This window comes from Theropithecus gelada, chromosome 3 (genome assembly GCF_003255815.1).
Source record: "Theropithecus gelada isolate Dixy chromosome 3, Tgel_1.0, whole genome shotgun sequence".
Lineage (NCBI taxonomy): Eukaryota > Metazoa > Chordata > Mammalia > Primates > Cercopithecidae > Theropithecus > Theropithecus gelada.
The window spans coordinates 174875970-174899292 of NC_037670.1; the positions used below are offsets into that span (position 1 = coordinate 174875970).

Consider the following 23323-nt stretch of genomic DNA (forward strand, 5'->3'; position numbering starts at 1 on the left):
AAAGCAAAGGTACAGAAAGATAGCAAAAGGATGGGGGAAAAAAAACAAATTAGTATGGCTCTATTCAAGAGCATTGCTAGAAACAAAGAGACCACTCGTGGTCAATCCAATCATCATTCTCTCTTCCTTACTAACAGAAATCCAGTTTTGTTTTGTTTTTAAGTCGCTACTGCCAGCCTTCCTTGCAACTGAGGATTGCAACGACCCACACTCTCAGCCAATGAGAAGTCAAGAGAATTCACTGGGAACAGAAAGAATTGGTTGGTTTCCCTAATTTCTGCTTTCTGCTTCCTCGCCTTCTCCCAGGAATCAGGACTCCATACCTGGCACTGGAGGAGCCATCTCGTGGCTAAGCAGGTAATAGCCACAAGTTGGAAATGATACAAAAGACAAAGGAGGCTGGACCCTCAACAACATAATTGAATACACCCAACCAATCCTGGATACTTACCTTTGAACAGCTCTATGCGACAGAAAGTAAATGCCTTGCTGGCTTTTTTTAAGGAAAAATTTTTTTTAGTTTACAGTAGCAACAACACTGTAAGATACTTAGAAATAAATCTAGATACTCAAGACTGGTAAAGAAAATCATAAAACTTTATTGAAAAACATTAATGAATACCTAAATTAAATAAAAAGACACATACCATGTTCATAGATGGGAGGACTCCATTTTGTAAAGATGGCATCTCCCTCCAAATTTATGCATAAATTCAGTGCAATCCAAATCAAAATCTCACCAGAGTTTTGTTAGTATTTGATTGGCCAATTCTCAACTTGACACAGAAGATCAAAAAATCAAGAATGTCGGTGCGTTCCAAGATGGCCAGATAGGAACAGCTCCGGTCTGCAATTGCCAGTGTGATCATCACAGAAGATGTGTGATTTCTGCATTTCCAACTGAGGTACCTGGTTCATCTCATTGGGACTGGTTGGACAGTGGGTGCAGCCCACTGGTTGGACAGAGGGTGAGCCAAAGCAGGGTGGGGCATTGCCTCACCGGAGAAGCACGAGGGATCGGGGAATTTTCCTTTCCTAGCCAAGGGAAGCTATGACAGACTGTGCCTGGAAAAATGGAACATTCCCGCCTAAATACTGTGCTTTTCCAACAGTCTTAGCAAACAGCACACCAGGAGATGATATCCCATGCCTGGCTAGGAGGGTCCCAAACCCACAGAGCCTTGCTCACTGCTAGCACAGCAGTCTGAGATCAACCTGCAAGGCAGCAGCCTGGCAGGGGGAGGGACATGCGCCATTGCTGAGGCTTGAGTAGGTAAACAAAGCAGCCAGGGAAGCTTGAACTGGGAGGAACCCACCACAGCTCAGCAAGGCCTGCTACTTCTGTTGACTCCACCTCCAGGGGTCAGGGGGCAGGGCATAGCTGAACAAAAGGCAGCAGAAACTTCTGCAGACTTAAACCTCCCTGTCTGACAGCTGCAAAAAGAGCAGTGGTTCTCCCAGCACACCGTTTGAGCTCTGAGAACTGACAGACTGCTTCCTCAAGTGGGTCCCTGACCCCTGTGTAGCCTAACTGGGAGACACTTCCCAATAGGGGCCGACTGACACCTCATACAGGCAGGTGCCCCTCTGGGATGAAGCTACCAGAGGAAGGATCAGGCAGCAATATTTGCTGTTCTGATCAGGCAAACAGGGTCTGGAATGGACCTCCAGCAAACTCCAACAGACCTGCAGCTGAGAGACCTGACTCCACAATCCCATCTGTAGGTCACCAACATCAAAGACCAAAGGTAGATAAAACCACAAAGATGGGGAGAAATCAGAGCAGAAAAGCTGAAAATGCTAAAAACCGGAACGCCTCTTCTCCTCCAAAGGATCGCAGCTCCTCACCAGCAATGGAACAAAGCTGGATGGAGAATGACTTTGACAAGTTGACAGGCTTCAGAAGGTCGGTAATAACAAACTTCTTTGAGCTAAAGGAGGATGTTTGAACCCATCGCAAGGAAGCTTAAAACCTTGAAAAAAGATTAGATGAATGGCTAACTAGAATCAAGAGTGCAGAGAAGACCTTAAATGACCTGATGGAGCTGAAAACCATGGCAAAAGAACTACATGACGAATGCACAAGCTTCAGTAACTGACTCAATCAACTGGAAGAAAGGGTACCAGTGATTGAAGATCAAATTAATGAAATAAAGCAACAAGAAAACTTTAAAGAAAAAAGAGTAAAAAGAAACAAACAAAGCCTCCAAGAAATATGGGGCTATGTGAAAAGACCAATCTACATTTGATTGGTGTACCTGAAAGTGACAGGGAGAATGGAACCAAGTTGGAAAATACTCTTCAGGATACTATCCAGGAGGACTTCCACAACCTAGCAAAGCAGGCCAACATTCAAATTCAGGAAATACAGAGAATGCCACAAAGATACTCCTTGGGAAGAGCAACCCCAAGACACCTAATTGTCAGATTCACCAAGGCTAAAATGAAGGAAAAAATGTTGAGGGCAGCCAAAGAGAAAGGTCAGGTTACCCACAAAGGGAAGCCCATCAGACTAACAGTGGATCTCTCTGGCAGAAGCTCTACAGGCCAGAAGAGAGTGAGGGCCAATATTTAACATTCTTAAAGAAAAGAATTTTCAACCCAGAATTTCGTATCTTGCCAAACTAAGCTTTATCAGTGAAGGAGAAATAAAATAGTTTACAAACACACAAATGCTGAGAGATTTTGTCACCACCAGGCCTGCCTTACAAGAACTCCTGAAGGAAGCACTAAATGTGGAAAGGAACAACCAGTACCAGCCACTGCAAAAACATGCCAAATTGTAAAGACCATCGATGCTAGGAAGAAACTGCATCAACTAACCAGCAAAATAACCAGATAACATCATGTCAGGATCAAATTCACACATAACAATATTAACCTTAAATGTAAATGGGCTTAATGCCCCAATTAAGAGACACAGACTGGCAAATAGGATAAAGAGTCAAGACCCATCAGTGTGCTGTATTCAGGAGACCCATCTCACGTGCAGAGACACACATAGGCTCAAAATAAAGGGACGGAGGAAGATCTACCAAGCAAAGGGAAAGCAAAAAAAAGCAGGGGTTCCAATCCTAGTCTCTGATAAAACAAACTTTAAACCAACAAAGATCAAAAGAGACAAAGAAGGCCATTACATAATGGTAAAGGGAACAACTCAATAAGAAGAGGTAACTATCCTAAATATATATGCACCCAATACAGGAGTACCCAGATTCATAAAGCAAGTCCTTAGAGACCTCCAAAGAGACATAGACTCCTACACAATAATAATGGGAGACTTTAACACCCTACTGTCCATATTAGACAGATCAACAAGACAGAGGGTTAACAAGGATATCCAGGACTTGAACTCAGCTCTGCACCAAGCAGACCTAATAGACATCTACAGAACTCTCCACCTCAAATCAACAGAATATACATTCTTCTCAGCACCACATCACACTAATTCCAAAATTGACCACATAATTGGAAGTAAGGCACTCCTCAGCAAACATAAAAGAACAGAAATCACAACAAACTGTCTCTCAGACCACAGTGCAATCAAATTAGAACTCAGGATAAAGAAACTCACTGAAAACCACACGGGTACATGGAAACTGAACAACCTGCTCCTAAATGACTACTGGGTACTTAACAAAATGAAGGCAGAAATAAAGATGTTCTTTGAAACCAATGAGAACAAAGACACAACGTACCAGAATCTCTGGGACACATTTAAAGTAGCATATAGAGGGAAATTTATAACACTAAATGCCCACAAGAGAAAGGAGGAAAGATCTAAAATAAATACCCTAGCATTACAAGTAAAAGAACTAGAAAAGCAAGAACAAACACATTCAAAAGCTAGCAGAAGGTAAGAAATAACTAAGATCAGAGCAGAACTGAAGGAGATAGAGACACTAAAAACCCTTCAAAAAATCAATGAATCCAGGAGCTGGTTTTTTGAAAAGATCAACAAAATAGACTGCTAGCAAGACTAAAAAAGAAGAAAAGAGAAAAATCAAATAGACGCACTAAAAAATGATAAAGGGGATATCACCACCGACCCCACAGAAATACAAACTACCATCAGAGAATACTATAAATACCTCTATGCAAATAAACTAGAACATCTAGAAGAAATGGATTAATTCCTGGACACATACACCCTCCAAAGATTAAACCAGGAAGAAGTTGAATCTCTGAATAGACCAATAACAGGCTCTGAAATTGAGGCAATAATTAATAGCCTACCAACCAAAAAATTTCCACAACCAGATGGATTCACAGCCAAATTCTACCAGAGGTACAAAGAGGAGCTGGTACCATTCCTTCTGAAACTATTCCAATCAATAGAAAAAGAGAGAATCCTCCCTAACTCATTTTATGAGGCCAGCATCATCCTGATACCAAAGCCTGACAGAGACACAACCAAAAAAGAGAATTTGAGACCAATATCCCTGATGAACATCGATGCAAACATCCTGAATAAAATACTGGCAAACTGAACCCAGTAGCACATCAAAAAGCTTATCCACCATGATCAAGTCAGCTTCATCCCTGGGATGCAAGGCTGGTTCAACATATGCAAATCAATAAATATAATCCATCACATAAACAGAACCAAAGACAAAAACCACATGATTATCTCAATAGATTCAGAAAAGGCCTTTGACAAATTTCAACAGCCTTCATGCTAAAAAATCTCAATAAACTAGGTATTGATGGAATGTATCTCAAAATAATAAGAGCTATTTATGACAAACCCACTGCTAATATCATACTGAATGGGCAAAAACTGGAAGAATTCCCTTTGAAAACTGGCACAAGACAGGGATGCCCTCTCTCGCCACTCCTATTCAACATAGTGTTGGAAATTCTGGCCAGGGCAATCAGGCAAGGGAACGAAATAAAGGGTATTCAATTAGGAAAAGACGAAGTCAGATTGTCCCTGTTTGCAGATGACATGATTGTATATTTAGAAAACCCCATCGTCTCAGCCCAAAGTCTCCTTAAGCTGATAAGCAACTTCAGCAAAGTCTCGAGATACAAAATCAATGTGCAAAAATCACAAGCATTCCTATACATCAATAACAGAAAAACAGAGAGCCAAATCATGAGTGAACTCCCATTCACAATTGCTACAAAGAGAATAAAATACCTAGGAATCCAACTTACAAGGGATGTGAAGGAGCTCTTCAAGGAGAACTGCAAACCACTGCTCAATGAAATAAAGGAGGTCACAAACAAATGCAAGAACATTCCATGCTCATAGATAGGAAGAATCAATATCATGAAAATGGCCATACTGCCCAAGGTAATTTATAGATTCAATGCCATCCCCATCAAGCTACCAATGACTTTCTTCACAGAATTGGAAAAAACTGAAGTTCATATGGAACCAACAAAGAGCCCACATTGCCAAGACAATCCTAAGCAATATAACAATTCCTCCTCCCTACCTCAGAGGAAATATAACAGAGTCCCCAAATGGGAATATAATCTCCTTTGTTCAAACTTCTAGAATGGGCATGAGGAAAACCAGAGCTATATACATCATCAGTGGGACTGACTATGCAGACACCATAGAAGGCCATGAAGCGGCCTTTGGCAGAGACTGGTGTTGTTCTCCCAATTTTCATTCTTTCTTCCTTTATTTCTTGTAGTAGGTCCCCCGGAAAAAAAACTGGGCACATAGCTTCTTGGAATGGAGACTAGATTTCCCAGCCTCCTTTGGTGACTTAATTTTAAGCAATAAGATTTAAGAGGAAACAGTATGTGCAAGTCCTGGGAACATCCTTTAAGAGAGAGGTGTCCTTTGTCCCCATGATCTCTTTTGATGCTTGGAGTGCAGGTGTGATAGCAGCACTATAGTGAATGCTTATAATTTTATTTGTCTCAGCATTAATTTTGAATATTAACTGGACTTTCCCATACCAGCAGCAGGGCTCAGTTACCCTCAATACAGTTTCCAGTTCTATACTTTATCCCAGTTCTCCTGTGTGGCCAATCCAGATAGCTGCCTTATACAACTGCCTCCTGGTGACCAGCTCACTATGGGTCAACTGCATATACCCTGCTCCACTAGCCCTGCTGACCCCCACACCCTGTATCGACTGTGCAGACACGCTTCAGTGACCACCTCTGCATGCTCCTGGAACTCATGCCTGCTTGCTCTAAATCCACCAACTAAAACTCCCTGTGGGAAACCTATTTAAATAATGCCCTGGACCCAATAAAGGGATCCCTTTCTCTCTGTCCCTGCCTGTGCTCCCTGACCTCCAGGCATGCTATGTAGCTCCCAGGGTCTGCAACTACTAAAATCTCTTAAACTTTCACATTGTGGTTGTGTCATTGAAGCCATGCCTTAAATCTGACCCCAATGGCAAGGCTACCCCAAAGGGACCCACGCAAGTGGATGTCCTGCTGTTCTTCTGTCCAGACCTCTGTTAGCTGCTGCGGACAGTAGCTACAAGCCAAATTGATAGAAAAAACTGTTTTGAATGAAGCGATTCATTTAAAACATGGACCGGACTGGCACAGTGGCTCACACTTGTAATCCCAGCACTTTGGGAGGCCGAGGCAGGTGGATCACGAAGTCAGGTGATCGAGACCATCCTGGCTAACATGGTGAAACCCTGTCTCTACTAAAAATTACAAAAATATTAGCTGGGCGTGGTGGCGGGTGCCTGTAGTCCCAGCTACTCTGGAGGCTGAGGCAAGAGAATGGTGTGAACCTAGGAGGCGGAGCTTGCAGTGAGCCAAGACTGCACCACTGCACTCCTGCCTGGGCGACAGAGAGAGACTCCATCTCAAAACAGAAAAAAGAAAAAAAAAAAAAAAACATACAAAATTAGCCAGGCGTGGTGGCGCATGCCTGTAATCCCAGCTACTCGGGAGGTTGAGGCAGGAGAATCGCTTGAACCCTGGAGGCGGAGGTTGCAGTGAGCCGAGATCATACCATTGCACTCCAGCCTGGGCAACAAGAGTCACAAGAGTGAAACTCCGTCTAAAAAAAAAAAAAACATGGATCTAGAGCAAGCTATCTTGGGCCATGAGGTGATTTAGGAATAGTATCCATTCACTGAAGAGCAACAGGACAGAGTGTGACCTACGCACAACATACATACTAATCCTGGGCTGCCTGCCTAGATGTTGATGTGTGAAAAAAACTTGGGTTCGTTTACATATTCTGGCACTCACTGCCAGACAGAAGTCTAATTAATAAATTTTCACCTCAAAAAGATCATCCTAAAGGTGCAAGCAGTTAACAACAGAACTTCCAAGTACATGGAACAACTGTGGATAGAACTGAAAGGAGAAGTTGTCAAATCCACAATTATAGCTGGAGACACAACATTCCTCGCTCAGTAATAGATAGAATGAGTGGACAGAAATTAGCAAGGATACAGAAGAGTTGAACCACACCATCAACAGCTGGATCTCATTGCATTTGTAATACAATCCACAACAATATCAGAATACACATTCTTTTCAAGTGCTCATGGAACATTCACCAAGACAGACCACGTCTTCAGTCATAAAAAAAAAAAACCTCAACAAATTTAAAAGAATTAAAATCACCCAGGTTATATTCCCTTAACCATAATGAACTATAAATCAACAAATGAAAAGGAATGGGAAAATCTCCAAACACTTGAAAATTAAACAACATATTTCTAAATCACTCATGGATCAAAGGAGTTTCAAGGGAATTAGAAAATATTTTGAACAGAAAAAAAATGAAAATTTTTCCTAACAAAATTTGTAGAATACAGCTAAAGAAGTGCTTAGAGGAAAATTCATAGCATTAAGTATTTGTATGAGAAAAGAATAAGGGCAGGGTTTGAAACATGGCAGACGATGCAGACCAGCAACAAACTACCAACACTGTAGAGGAGCCCCTGGATCTTATCAGGCTCAGCCTAGATGAGTGAATCGATGTGAAAATGAGAAATGACCAAGAGCTTCGAGGCAGACTACATGCTTATGATCAACATTTAAATATGATCTTGGGAGATGTGGAAGAAACTGTAACTACTATAGAAATTGATGAAGAAACATATGAAGAGATACATAAATCAACGAAACGGAATATTCCAATGCTCTTTGTCCGGGGAGATGGCGTTGTCCTGGTTGCCCCTACACTGAGAGTTGGCTGAAACTAAGAATTTGTCCTGTATGGAAAACAGGAGACTTTGTACAGTGGCCTCTCTAAATGTGCAAGACATTCAAAAGAGAAACCTGCATACATTCTGATATTAAGAAATAATTCCGGGATTCTTCCACGCCTGGAATGAGTTGATTTGCAGATAACTCACAAATTCTTAAGCAAAATGTTATTTTCATTTTTCTCAAGCTCTTCCAATAAATATGATCACCAAGATGCAGAAAAAAAAGAATAAGAAAGTTCTTAGATCAATAATCTAAAATTTTATAAGAAACTAAAATAAAAGAGCAAAATAAACTCAAAATTGACTCAAAGCAAAATAGAAGAAAGAAAATTATAAAGAAGATAAATGATTAAACAGAAAAAATTAGGGAAATCAATGAAACAACTGCGGGTTTGTTGAAAAGATTGATACATCTCTAGTAAGAATGTCAAAAAATTACAATAAGAGAAACTGGTCAGGCATGGGGGCTCGTGCCTGTAATCCGAGGACTTTGGGAGGCCAAGGTGGGTAGATCGCTTGAGCCTAGGAGTTTGAGACCAGTCTGGGTAATGTGGTGAAACCCCACCTATACAAAAAACACAAAAATTAGCCAGGCATGGTGGTGCACACCTATAGTCCCAATTACTCTGGAGGCTGAGGTGGGAGGATCACCTGAGCCCAGGAAATTGAGGCTGCAGTGAGTCCCACAATCGCACCACTGCACTCCAGCCTGGGCAACAGAGTGAGAACCTGTCCAAAAAGAGAAAGAAAAAGAAAAAGAAAATAAGAAAAACTACAGAAATTACCAATATCCAGAATGAAATGGGGGGATATCACTACAAGCCCCACATACACTAAAAGGATAATAAGGAAATATTATGAACAACTCTATACATGGAAAGTCAACCACTTAGATGAAATAAACTCATTCCTCAAAACCCATGAAATACCAACTTATCCAATATGAATTAGCTGACATGAATGGTGCTACATCTATTAAAGAAACTGAATTTATAGCAAAAATCTTCTGAAAAAGAAATCTCCTGGCCTGGATGGTTTTACTGGATAATTCTACCAAATAGTTAAAGAAGAAATACCACTAGTTCTACATAATCTCTTCCAGAAAATAGAAGAGGAAAACTTCCAAACTTATTTTATGGGCTCAACATCACCCTGAGACCAAAATCAGACAGTACAAATAAGGAAAAGCTACAGACCATCCCCCACGAAAAGTATAAAGAAGAAAGACCACATGATCATATCAGTTGATGCAGAAAAATCATTTGACAAAATTCAACATCAAAATATGATTTTTTTAAAAAAAGTCTCAGTAAACTAGACATAGAGAGAAACTTCCTCAAGTTGATAAAGAGCATCTATGAAAACCCTGCAGTCGACATTGTACTTAATGGCGAAAGACAGAATGCTTTGTCCTAAGATAGAGGAAAAGAAAAAAATGAGTCCTCCCAGCACTTCAATCAATATCATACTGGAAGTCCTAGCCAGCACAGTAAGGCAAGAAATGAAGAAGGCATCTGGATAAAATAGGAAAAAGAAAAACTGTCCCTATTTTAGGTGACAATAATTGCCTATATAAAAAATCCCAAGGAATTTGCACACACACAAAGCCCTACAGCTAATAAGTGACTTTATCAAGGTCACAGGATACAAGTCAACACACAATAAACAACTGTACTTGAATATTCACAATGCACAATTGATAAGCAACATTAAAATATATTTACCACAGCTACAAAAAATTAAATACTTAAATGTAAGTCTAACAAAATATTACAGGATCTGTATGATGAAAACAAATACTAAGGAAAGGTATCAAATAAGACCTTACTAAATGAGATACATACTGTGTTCATGGGTTGGAAGATTAAGCATAGTAAAGATGTCAATTCTCCCCAAAGTTTTGTATAAATTTAGCACAATTCAAACCAAAATCCCAGCAGAAATTTTATGTATATATTAATATACATATAAACATATATAGAAAGAGAGAGAAAGAGAGAGAGGGGAGCTGATTTTGAAATGAATATAAAAAAGCAACTAAACCACAACAGCCGAAACAATTTTGAAGACAAAGAATAAAATTGGTGGAAACACTCTTGCATGTTTTAGGAGTTGCTATAAAGCTACAGCAATCAACACATTGTGGTACTGGTGGAGAGAGACACACATCCATCAGTAGAACAGGATAGAAAGAAAGTCCTGAAATAGTCACACAAACATGGCCAAGTGATTTTTGATAAAGGTACCAAAGCAATTCAATGGAAAAAGGATAGTCTTTTCAACTAATGTGAACAGGGGTTGACTCCAGCTCCAAGCTGGAAAACCTGTTTCCCAAATTCTGTGTCCTGGAGTTGATAAGGAAAGACAACAATACTAATGGTGTTGGAACAACTGGACATCTACATGCAAAAATTAACCTTGACATCAATCTCACAGCTTACAGAAAAATTAATACAGAAGGCATAATAGACCTAAATGTAGAGCATGAATCCATAAAACTTGTAGAAGAAAACACAGGAAAAATATCTTCTTAATCTGAGGTTAGGCGAAAAGTTCTCAGACATGACACTAATATACAGTTCACAAAATAAAAAAAGTGATACATTTGACTTCATCAAAATTAATAACTCTTGATCTACAAAATACTTTATTAAAAGACAAACTATATGCAAGAAAAAAAAATTTGCAAACCATATATCTGGTTAAGAACTTCTCCAGAATATATAAATAACTCTCAAAATTCAACAGAAAGCAAGCAACCCAAGTTTTAGAAATGAGCAAAAGACTTAGACACTTCACTGAAGAAGATGCACGGATGACAAATAACTACATGAAAAAATGATCAACACCACTAGGCATTAAGTAAATACAAATTAAAACCATGATCAGATGCCACTACACACAAATTAGAGCAGGTCAAATAGAAAACACAGACAATACCGGATGTTGGCCAGAATGCAAAACGGTACAGTCACTCTAGAAAATGCTTTGGCAGCTTCTTCCAAATTTAACCCTACATCATATGACTCAGTGATCACGCTCCAGGATATTTACCCTAAAAAATTAAAGCTCATGTTTACACAAAAATCTGTATGTGAGTGTTTATAGCAGCTCCATTTATAATTACCAAAAAACTGGAAGCAACACAAATGTCCTCGCATTGGGTGAATGGATAAACTGTAGGACCATCCATACACTGGAATACTACTAGCAATAAAAGGAATTAACTATGGACACACACAATCACATGAATGAATCTTAACGTCACTACACTGAAGTAAGGAGGCCAGTCCCCAAAGGTTGTGTACTACATGATTCCACTGATATGATACTCTCAAAAATGAAAAACTATATTGATGGAAAACAACTCAATGGTTCCCCGTGGTTAGGGCTGGGAAGAGCATATGACTGAAAAAGGGACAGCCCAAGGAAGATTTGGATGGTGACAATACTGTTCTTTATCCTCATCATGGTGTTGGTTACATGAATCTGTACATATGTTAAAAATCACAAATTGTACACAGAAGAAAAGATCAGTTTTGCTGTAATGATAATTGATAATTATAAGAATCTAAACTAATAATGAGTCTGAGATGCATTTGCCTGTCTCTATCTCAACATCCCAAAGTTATCTCCAGATGTGAATATTCATTTTCCCCATCAAAACAGGAACTTCAAGCCTGTGGCTTTAGATGTGTTTTCAAATACACAAATTGCTTTTGAATTTTTATTTTGAATGAAAGGTTGCAGTGGCACGACATTTGATTTCCTACAGAAAAGAAAACCAGAGACACGGGACTTTCCGAGGCAGTTTGGGAGGGGGCAGGGTGGCTGCAGGGAGAGAAGCTGGGTGGCTGCGGGGAGAGAAGCAGGGAAGCTGGGAGAAGGCCTGAGAAGTGGGGTGGAGGGGAGCTGCTTTCCCAGACTCTGATCCTCCAGACACAAGACACAAAGGAGGTTGCCAGATTCGAAGAGTAAAAGACCATTTTTCAGCAGAAGTTAAAAACCGGTTGACATTCATTTATCTGAGAGAAGAGTGGTAAGAATTTACATCCAACCTAACCATTAAAGGACTGATTTAGAAGCACTTAGAAGAAAAATTCATACCATCTTTAGCCTGAGAAAGTAATTTACCAGGTTTTTATTTCAGTTTTACTCTGCCAATGTTTCTTAGGACCTTAATGATTAATAAGTTCAAAAACAGAATTAGAACAAGATGAATTTTAAATGCAAAAGCCTGGTTCCATATCTGAATTATCTCTTACAAGGCAGCTAGATGTGATTAACTCTGCCACCTAGGGGCTACAAAAAGTTTTCCCCAGGGAAAAAATTAGAAAAGAAAACATTAACTCTTTCATGCAATTCTTCAAAAAATATTAATTCATTGATTGAACAAATATGTATTAATACCTCTCATGTGGCAGGCACTGTCAGCACTGGAAAGGGAACTGTGAAAAGGTTGGATAGTCCCCTGCCTCCCCCAACCCACAGTGACTTTGAGGAGTGAGGGCCAAGAAGCCACGACATTTTCCACTCTTCAGTCTGGCACGCCCCAGGCTACCTGCTCTGCTCCAGCCCACTGGTCACAATCACACCATTCCATCCCCCAGGCCCCAGAATTACAGGGCAGGCGGGGTTTTTCCTACTGCTTCACTGTCTTCGGTCAGTTTCTCCTTGTCCCATCTCATCGGCTCTAGGACACAAAACTCAGGAAACAGGTTTTCCAGTTCTGAACTGGAGCCAACCCTGTCACAGTCCACCCTAGCTAAACATCCACCATGATGCTGGCCTAGTCTTGTCCCAACCCTGGCCCAGTGAGATGCAGGGCTGCCAATTCACTGGGAAGGCCCTCTGCACTTGAAAGAATGGTTTGGAAACAATCTGCAGAAAAGGATCTTCGTGGAAACATAAGTGCTACCCTACAAGGAGCCCAGGAGTGGCCTCTCCTCCCTCCCCCACCCAGTCAAGGCTAGGGGCACAGAGAAATCTGCCTCCTCCCGAGCAGAGGCAATGTGACCCAGGGCCCAAAGCAGAATGCCCTGAGAACACAGCTCCAGTTCCCCAGCACAATCTGGTCACCTTTAGCCCCAAAGACAAGGATTTCTTAAACGAGATATAAAAAGCACCAGCCATAAAGAAAAGGACTGATAAGTCCAAATCCACTAATGTTAAAATTTTCTGATTCTCAAAAAATGAAGGAAGGAAATGAAAAGATAAGCCACATAATCTGATTTAGTCAACACATAATTAACAAAGGACCAATATCCAGAAGGTGTTAAATTGAACCCTATGAAACTGCCATTTTTTGTAAGTCAAAAATGGTCAAATGCCAGCAATTTCACATGAAGAATTCTTATAAATCATTAAGGCAGACAACCCAACAGAAAAAAATGCCAAAGATCTGACACAGCACATAAGAGGAAGCCCAAATGGCTTCCTCTGGAATACCGGAAATTCATACCATCTTTAGCCTGAAAGAGTAATAACCTCATCAATAAACCTCATCAATAAACCAGGTAGTCAAATTAAAACCTCAGTAAGATAACATGAACTAAATCCACAATATTCCACAAAAATTAAAGTCTGGCAATACCAACTGCTGGTTAGGATGTGGAGCAATAGGAACTCTTGTACACTGCTGGCAGAAATGTAAACTGGCACAACCACTTTGAAAAACAGGCATGCATTAGCAAAGTTGAAATATATGACTTATGACTCCACCAGTGCATTTCAAGGTATATACCCAGATACACAAATTACCAAGGTCATGTGTACAAAAAGGAAATACATTGTTCATAATATCCCCAAACTAGAAACAAGACTAATATCCACCATCATTAGAATGCATACACCCATTGTTGCAAATTCCCAGAGCAGAAAATTACATGTTAATGAACAACCTACAACTACATAAAATTGAGAAAAATATACAAGACAAAAAAATTCTCTTCAGTAAGACCCTGTTTATAGAAAGTTCAAAATACACAAAACCAACTTACATCCTTTAGGAATGCCTACATAAAAGGAAAAAATCTAGAGAAAAGCAAAAAAGTAATTTGCACCAGAGTTATTATATGGCTCGTTTCTGGAGACAGGGAGAAAGGGAGGGGTTGTTATTAGGGGGTTGGGGGTGCTTCTGGGGCAATGAACTATTCCTTGATTTGGTGATACATTAAGTTTGTTTTATAAGTATTCACACAACTCTATATGCTTAATGTTCATTTGTATGTATACTTTATAATTAAAAAGAAAACTAAAGAACCCAAAAATTCTGTCAAAGTCAAATATCTTTAGACAAATCTTAAAGACAAAGGGAATGAAAATTCCATCAAAGTGGTGCAGTGACCTGAGTAGGAATTTACAGATTATAATCTGACGTGAAAATCAGAAATTATATGAACCAAATCTAGGAGAGACAGCTAAACGGCCACCGCCTTTAAGTAACAATGTCCCTCTTTTAGACTCGAGAGAGGATTCAAGGGATCCCAGTAGTGTCCCATAGATGTAGACACACCCCAACAGTATTCTCTAGTTAAGAAGTTCAGCAAGGTGGAAACTCATTTCCCAAAATCAAGAACCACAATTTACAAAGAGAAATTATATGCTGAGCAGCACTTTTTGAGGCAGGAGATGGTAGAGAGGGAACCAGAGACTGGATACAGGAAGAATGAGTGAGAACATGAGAGCAGAAGCAGGGTGAAGGGGCGAATGAGCAAGAAATGAGATAAGAAGCACAGGCTGAGCAGCCAAAACAAAAATGAGATTTTTAAAGACTGAGTAAGGAGCCCACATGACCAGCTAGATCCAGACCAAACTTGTCATGGGCAGCACCTCAGAGATGGGTATGCACGTTAGACAGAAAAAGTATACTTAAAATGTTCCCGTATGGTAATTAGCTACTTAAAGTTCATGCATATGGACTGCATATTATGCATGTACTTAAAATTATGGGATGGAGGTGACTCACAAAAAGTTGCAAGCGCACAAGGGCCAAAGTATTAAATAACTAAGCAACCCACCTGTCCATCAGAAGGCAGACACTGGCTGGAGATTAGGCAGTCTTGGCCAGAGAAGAGAAAAAATATATACATGAATTCAAAGTACACCAAATTGACGTTGATCTCATTTCTCAGCAGTCAGTCCACTCTCCACTCTCTGAAAGTGTAATACTATGTGTCATACACTTTTGCTGCTTTGCTATCTGTGTGTATCTTGTCCAATTCTTTGTTCGGGACACCAAGAGCCTGGAGCTGCACGGTAACACTTTCAAGGAGAACAAAATAAAACCAACATCAGGGATGCCGCTAGTTCCAGAAATGTTTGCGAAAGTCGATCAAATGAATTGGGTTATTTTTGTCATACCCAACTAAAGCAAAGTCAAAAAGCCAGGGGGAAAAGCACTCAGGAAAGATAGCATTGCTCCAAGAATGTAATTCTCCTCATGTCTAACTGCTGAAACCAACTATTGTAACCTGAGACCAGTTTTATCTACTGCTGCTGAGATAACTTGCTGCAGCTCTAGGACTGATTTTGCCCAATGCCATTGCCCACCAGTTGGAACTTGCCAGCTCCCCAGAGCCTTATTAGTGCCAATGAACTTTCTCAAAGAGCAATGGGTAACATTTGGCAAAATCTCCAGCCTTCTCTTTGTTCTTATGGTGTGCCTGTGTGTCCCAAGTGGCAATCCTTTCTTCCCAAATAAACTGTTAAATTTAGAGCTCAGTCTCTACGTTTTTATTTTGACTTCAATAATTTGAAGACAGAAAGAGTGGGAGACGCAGTAAAGGAAGCCGAGAGTATGAACTCCCATGCCACAGCTGAATTCATAAAGGACCACCGGGTTTGGAGGCCGGGTAATAGATGACAGGAACTTTAGAAAGGCGGTGCTATCCCCAGTGAGCTTGAGGAACATATGTCTGTCCCTGCCATGTAGAGGAAGATAGCACCTGGCATTTTACCTGGCCACAGCACACACGCATTAAATATTTGCTGAGTGAATTCCAAACCAGGAGTGTTTCCGAACTCACCAAAGCTGCGCTACTGGGACACGAGGTGGCACTGTGCGCATTCCCGGGGCGGGGAGGCGGGGCTTAGTACAAGGCTCCCTCATCATTGGCTGTTAGAGAGTGAGCGGGCAGGCAGGTTGTCCATTGGATACCAAGATATGGCGGCTCCCTGACTGGGAGGACATGACCCTACACACTTTAGTTCTTTGACTTGACCTTGGGAAGATAGGGCCAGCCAGCAAGGTGGCTGGGGAGAAGGCTGAGGTCCCCGGGCCACAGACAGAAATTGAGGGTTGGGAGCCGAAGTGGAACTGGAGCTGGCGCCACCCTGTGGCCCTCCTCCACCCCAATCCCAGGGCCCTCCTGCCCCAGCGTCACCCCGCTGCGCTAGGACCTACAAGGGCGGCCTCTGGGAGCCCTGTGCTTCACCTCCTCTGAAGGGTCAGGTTGCAGAAAGAACAAGCTCCTCCACCCTGCCTGGTGGACATGGAAGGAGGGCAAGTGTTGGCTGCTGTGTTAACTCGGGGTAGCCATGTTTTTGTGCAGTCATTCTGACCCCATCTCAGTGGACAAGGATTGTCCCATCTGTTTCTACAGCTGTTTCCCAAATAGGTAGTGCTGTCCTAAGGAAGCACCCACCTGGCCCAACATGTTGGGTTTCTTTGTGGCTGCCTTGCCTCCCCAACCAATTGTAACCTCTTGGAATCAGGACTGTCTCCCGTGCGTTTTCTTTTCCCTGCAGCCTCACCTGCAAAGGCTTCTGTGCCTTACCTGAGGTGCCCTAGTGAATGGGTCTTTTCGAACATTACCCACCTCAACCTAAGTCCTGGGCCAAGCCGGTTCTCTGCCTATTCAGAACAGAGTGTGTCTTTACTGTCATGCCATTACCTGGGCAAAGGAATTGCCAGATGGCAGGTGGCACAGAATTCCTTTGGAACTCCAAATTCTTTTTTCAGCTTAGTCTTCCCTATGATTCTGACATTTTCTGCCTGAAGGCAGAACACATGGGTTGAGATTGGGTTCTCAGAATAGAGGGGTGGAAACCAAAGCGGGTCTGCTTGAGAGGATTCCATTTTGAGCCTTCTTCCCAACAGAGTATGTGGCCAGCCCTGAAGACAAAAACAAAAGAAAGGAATGAGATCAAAGTATCTGTTCCCCTGGCTTCCTCTGTGTCGGAGCACAGCCTGGCTTGGCACTGTTCTGCCAAAAGCCACCGACTTGGTCGGGTGACTGTGTCCTGCAAGTCTCCCCCGATGTATTAGCCATGCCCTCTCCTTGCCTCTTCTCGCCTACCTAGGGGTGAAAATGGCTTCCAACTGCGCTTGGCCTCAAGGTGCTTCACCTCCCCTGGTGATGTCCTTGCCCCTGCCTCATTTTTGTAAATAGTCCCTTCATGAAACTCGATATTCTTCCTTCTGAGAATGCCGTTTCCTAGCAGGACCCTAACTGACTTTTCTGACTTTTCTTTTTCTTCAACTCTACTCTCCTTTGATCCTGGAATCAACTCCATTCACAATGGAGTACCTACAATTGCCAGCTACTGCACTAAGCATTGGCCATGCAGAGATAACAGGCAAAGGTTACAGTCCATGGATATCTTAGGAGGCCAGGGCTATGATGGAGGTCAGCTCCAGGTAGGGGCACAGTGGAGAGAGGAAGATGATCAAGGGAGGCATCAGTCAGCAGCAACCAGGCAAAGGTTGGAAGGGGCAGAGTGTTCCAGGCAAGGGGTGTGTGCTGAAATAGGAGCTTAGGTAGGCTGACATTGCTGAGACTGATGAGAGGTCAGACCCTAGAAGTACACAGAAGCCAACATATCCCAGTGGGCGGCCTCTGGAGGACTTGGGCAGGGTAGCAAATGGCCAGATTCCCACTGTGGAAAGGTCATTCTAGCAGAGGCAGAAAGACTATATTTGGAGGAGACAAGTTTGGGAGCAGGAAAGCCGGTAGGAATCTACTGCAGGAATTTAGGTAAAACATAGCAAAAGCACAATCCAAAACAATACGGGTGGAAATGGAGTGCAGGAGATAGGTGAAGGAATTCTCAGGAAATAGAACTTGCTGGGGCATTGGGTGCGACCGGGAGGGGAAGAAATATGAGTCTGGCAGGACTCTCAGATGCCTGGCTGGAGCATTTGGGGGCTTATGATGGCATTCCCCATGATAAGGAAGGCACAGAAACCTGTGGGGGCAATATGTTCTGCTTGTAGTTTGTTGAGTTTGAGGTACCCGTGGGCTAGGCAAAGAAAAATGCCCATAAGGAAAATGGGGATATGAGTCTGAAGCTCAGAATTGTCTAGACTAAAGGTATGCAGTTGATCATCATTTTCATGATAGGGGAGGAATGGTGTAAGCCAGGAGTATGCTAAGCTTCTGCTTCCATGCTTTCTATTGAACAATAATGAAAATGCTGAACATTTCTTGAGTACCGACTACATGGCAGGCAATATACCAGGTATTCCGTGGTGACTACTTTGACCTCATTTATTAGAATCCTCACAGCAACCCTATGAGGCCCTGACTAGTGTTTTCTCCATTTTTGAACTAGGAAACTAAGGCTCAGAGAAGTTCAGAATTTGTCCAGGGCCACACAGCTAGAAAATGTCATAACTGAGATTTGAAGCCAGACTTTATGACTCCTGGTTCACCTCGGTTACTTGTTCTATAAAAAGGTTTTATATTTTTTTCCTTCATGTAGTTTACCCCCAAGAACAGGTAAGCCTTAAAGATGAGACTAGAATTAACTGCCCTTTTCTTATAAACTCTCAGCTTTCAGATCTGTACCTGTTGATGAGAGAACCTCCAGATTTGTCCCCCACTACCAATCATGAGGCAAACACAGAGGGAGGAACCCCTTTGACTAAAGCTGAATTAACCCCTAACTTCTCTTTGAATGACCTGCATTCAAATCAAGTAAGCAGCTGTTCAAAGAATTCAGTCAGAGGTGTGACTTGTGCAGTGACAGCTGAAAATGCAAATCCTGATCTGTACCTCCCTGTTTAAAGCATTGCACTGGCTCCTCATTGCCTTCAGGATAAAGTCTAAATTCCCTCCACATCTCCTTCCCTACTCTTCCAGCATTCTGATTAGCTGAGCCAACTACTCTTACCCCAGTACAGACAACCTAACTGTGCAGAACTACTCACAATTCCTAAACACCATCGAGGGCCAAGCCTCTGCCTTTTGCCCCTCAACATTTACTATGAAAATTTTCAAAAATAAAATTTTAAAAATGTATAAGGGAATACCTATCTAGACATAAAATTAATATTTTCCTGTATTTGCTTTATCATGTATCAATTCATTTATCCATCCCATTTTTATGCATTTCAGAGTAAATAGTAGACATCTGCATACTTACCCCTAAATGCTTCAGCATGCATATTATTAACTAGAGTTCCAAATTTGTTTCCAGTTCTCTTTTCCTTTTGTATGTAAAATTAACATACATGAAATTTTTCCAATTGTATGTAAAATTAACATACAATGAAATGCACAAATATTAGAGGCAGTGTATTAGTATTCTTGCTATGGTAACAAATCACCACATACTTAGTGTCTTTAACTGACATAAATTTATTATCTTGGAAGTCCAAAATCAGTCTGGCCAGGCCAAAGTCAAGGTGTAATCAGGGCGGGCTGCTTCTGGTATCTCTGAAGGCACAATCTGTTTCCTTGCTTTTTTCACCTCCTAAAGCACTCCTTGGCTCATGACCCCTTCCTCACATCACCAACCTCTTGCTTTCATAGTTACATCTCCTACTCACTCTGATCCCCTTCCTTCTTCTTATAAAGACTGTGATTACATCAGTTCCACACGGATAATGCAGGATAATCTCCCATCTCAAGATCTTTAGTTTAATCTCGTCTTCAGAGTCCTTTGTGCCACGTGAAGCAATATATTCACATCTTCCAGGAATCAGGATGTGACCCTCTTGGAGAGCCATTATTCAGCCTACCACATGCACATTTAATGAGTTTTTACAAATGCATACATTTGTGCGACCCAAACTCCCAGCAAGAGAGCATTACCATCACCCCCAGAACATTCTCATGCCCCTTCCCAGTCTGTCCCGCTCTCACCCTCAACGCCTAGAGGCAGCCACTGTTCTTTTTACCTCTTCAGAACTTCCTATAGATGGCATCATCCTGCAAATACCTGGTATAGTGTCTGGCATGTAGTAAGTGCTCAGGAAAGAACTTCATCTTTTGAATCTGACTTCTCCTACTTGACACAATGTCGTGAAGACTCATCTACGCTGCATGTATCAGTCTCAGTCTGTTCCTTTTTATTGCAGAGTAATATTCCATCAAATAGGCCACAATCAGGTAGTTCCCTTATTCATCCATTCTCCTGTTGACAGACTCCAGGCTGCTTCCAGTTTTTGTGTTTTTTTGTTTTTGTACAAATCTATGGGGTACATGAGAAAACTTGTTACTTATGTACAATGTACAGTGATCAAGCCAGGGTATCCCGGGTGTCCGTCACCCAAGTACAATACATTTTGTTAAGTATAGTCATCCTCCTCTGCTATCACACAGTGAATTTATTCCTTCTATCTAACTGTATATTTATACGCTTTAACCCACTTCTCTTTGTTGATGGCTGCTGTGAAACCTCAGTTCTTATCTTCCTAGTTTCAAGGAATTCAAACAAGAGACACACAGCAAAGGAGAGGCAGCATAGAGCAATTTATTGCAAAGGAGGAAGAATACCCTGAAAGTTAGGTGCAGAATAGACAGGATGTCCAGAGAGGGGAGTCAAGGTGGGCTGCCCGTGAGGATGAGATAGCAAAGACCTACTTGAGGGAGACTCCCTTTATGGAAGGCTTACCTGATTATTCATGAGGGGATGGGAAATGGTGTTGTTAGGAAGCATATTCTGGGTGGTCTTCTGGGTGCACATGTGCAGTACCTGTACATGCTTGTTCGTCCATTGCATGTCTCATTAGCACCCTACATCTCCAACCAGGAGTGTTTTTTGTTATTATAATGAGCAAAGGGTCAGTCTGAGGACAGGTAAAATCGGAATGTTCATGCTCTCTACAGGGGAAACTCTCTACTGGAGACAGCTTTGCTTGAATGAGCCTGGCTGCAGTGTGAACGCTGGGGCTTATTGTGTTGACTGTGTGGTCATCAAGGTTGCCAAATCCCAAGGACATGGTAACTTCCTTGAGTACCTATCCTGCCTCATCTTCATCCTCCCCCTTTCGCCAGACTCACACTTCCCAGTCTCTGTTCTTTATCTTTCCACTCTCTACCTCCATCTCTGTTCTCTATATTTCCACTCTCTACCTCCATATGATCAAATCTTTTAGCTTCCACATATAAGTGAGAACGTGTGATATTTGTATTTTTGTGCCTGACTTATTTCACTTAAGATAATGGCCTCCAGTTCCATCCATGTTGCTGCAAATGACACGTTTCATTCATATAGACGTGTCATATATGGTCTTTTTTATTGTAAGTGTGATCCTTTTATACCTAGTTTGTTGAGAGTTTTTATTATAAATTTTACCAATTTTTATCAAAAATTTTTATCAGAAATTTTATCAAATACTGTTTCTGCATTTATTGAGATGATCATATGGTTTTGTCCTTCATTCTGTTGGTGTGATGTATCATATTTATTGATTTGTATATGTCGAACCATCTTTGCATCCCTGGCGTAAATCTCACTTGATCATGGTGTATTATCGGGTTTTTTTTTGTTGTTTTTTGTTTTTTGTTTTGAGACAGAGTCTTGCTCTATCACCCAGGCTGGAGTGCAGTGGCACGACCTTGGCTCACTGCAACTTCCACCTCCCTGGTTCAAGCAATTCCCCTGCCTCAGACTCCAGAGTAGCTGGGACTACAGGCACCTGCCACGATGCCCGGCTAATCTCCCTTTTTGTTTTGGCTGCTCAACCTCTACTTCTTATCTTGCTTCTTGCTCATTTGCCCCTTCACCTTGCATTGTTATATTGTTAATTTTAATGTTTCTACTTTTTGATGGAAGCATTTATTGCTATAAATTTCCCTCTTAGCACTGCTTTTAGTTTTCTCACAGGTTTTGGTATGTTGCGTTTCCATTTTCATTTCTTTCACAGAATATTTTTTATTTCCATCTTAATTTCTTATTGACCCAGTGGTCATTCAGGAGCATGTTGTCTAATTTCCATATATTTGTATAGTTTCCAATGTTCCCTTTTTGTATTGATTTCTGATTTTATTCCATTGTGCTCTAAGAAGATAATTGATATGATTTTGGAAAAATTGTTGAGGCTTCCTTTGAAGCCTAACATATGGTCCGTCCTGGAGAATGTTCCACGTGCTGATGAGAAGACTGTATATTCTGTAGTTGTTGGTTAGAATGTTCAGGAAATTGTTAGGTCCCTTTGTCTACAGTGTAGTTTAAATCTAATGTCTCTTTGTTGACTTTCTGCCTAGATGATATATGTCCAATGCTGAGAGTGGGTGTCAATCTTTGTGCTTCCGAACCTGCTGCTGAGGTTGCTCCTTTGTTCTGTAATAATCTCACTGCTAGCATCTATTCCCCTCACACAGAAATCAGTCACCCTTGTCAGCCTCATTAGACCCAGTACAAAGGTCATTTGTTTTGGGAAACATTTCACAAACCACTGCCCCTCCCTGGGTAACTGGTGCACTCCCGCCTCCATGCCCTGTACATACCTCGCTCTCTGCACCTGACCCTTTTATGACCCTTACTTGTTTACTTGACCGTTACTTACATACTTTGCTCTCTGCACCTGACCCTTTTATGACCCTTACTTGTTTACTTGACCGTTACTTGAGGACGTCTGACTCTACACACTCCAGTTCATGCTCCCCAGAGCACAGCCAGGGCTTTTCATGTCTGTATCTCCACAGCAAGGTCAGTATAGTGTGGCTGTGCAGCTCTGGAAGCACTGCCACTCTCCCTTCCAATGAGATCTTGGTTCTCATTTCTTTTTTTTTTTTTTTCTTTTTGAGACGGAGTCTCACTCTGTTGCCCAGGATGGAGTGCAGTGGCACGATCTTGGCTCACTGCAGGGTCCACCCCTGGGTTCACGCCATTCTCCTGCCTCAGCCTCCCGAGTAGCTGAGACTACAGGCGCCCACCACCAGGCTTGGCTAAATTTTTTTGTATTTTAGTAGAGACGGGGTTTCACCATATTAGCC

General features: G+C 41.6%; 1 protein-coding gene and 1 pseudogene across 2 annotated transcripts in view; both read left to right on the forward strand.

Annotated features, from left to right (window-relative positions):
- Positions 1-7835: 7835 nt before the first annotated feature.
- Positions 7836-8366, forward strand: LOC112620847 (annotated as a pseudogene). The gene has a single exon (XR_003118605.1). The product of XR_003118605.1 is annotated as a U6 snRNA-associated Sm-like protein LSm3 pseudogene (transcript).
- Positions 8367-16489: 8123 nt separating this feature from the next.
- Positions 16490-23323, forward strand: part of AOC1 (amine oxidase, copper containing 1) — a 31997-nt gene continuing 25163 nt past the window's right edge. The window contains exons 1-2 of the mRNA XM_025378153.1: positions 16490-16642; positions 18932-19075. The gene's annotated coding sequence lies outside the window, so the exon portion shown is untranslated. The remainder of the gene's footprint in view (positions 16643-18931; positions 19076-23323) is intronic.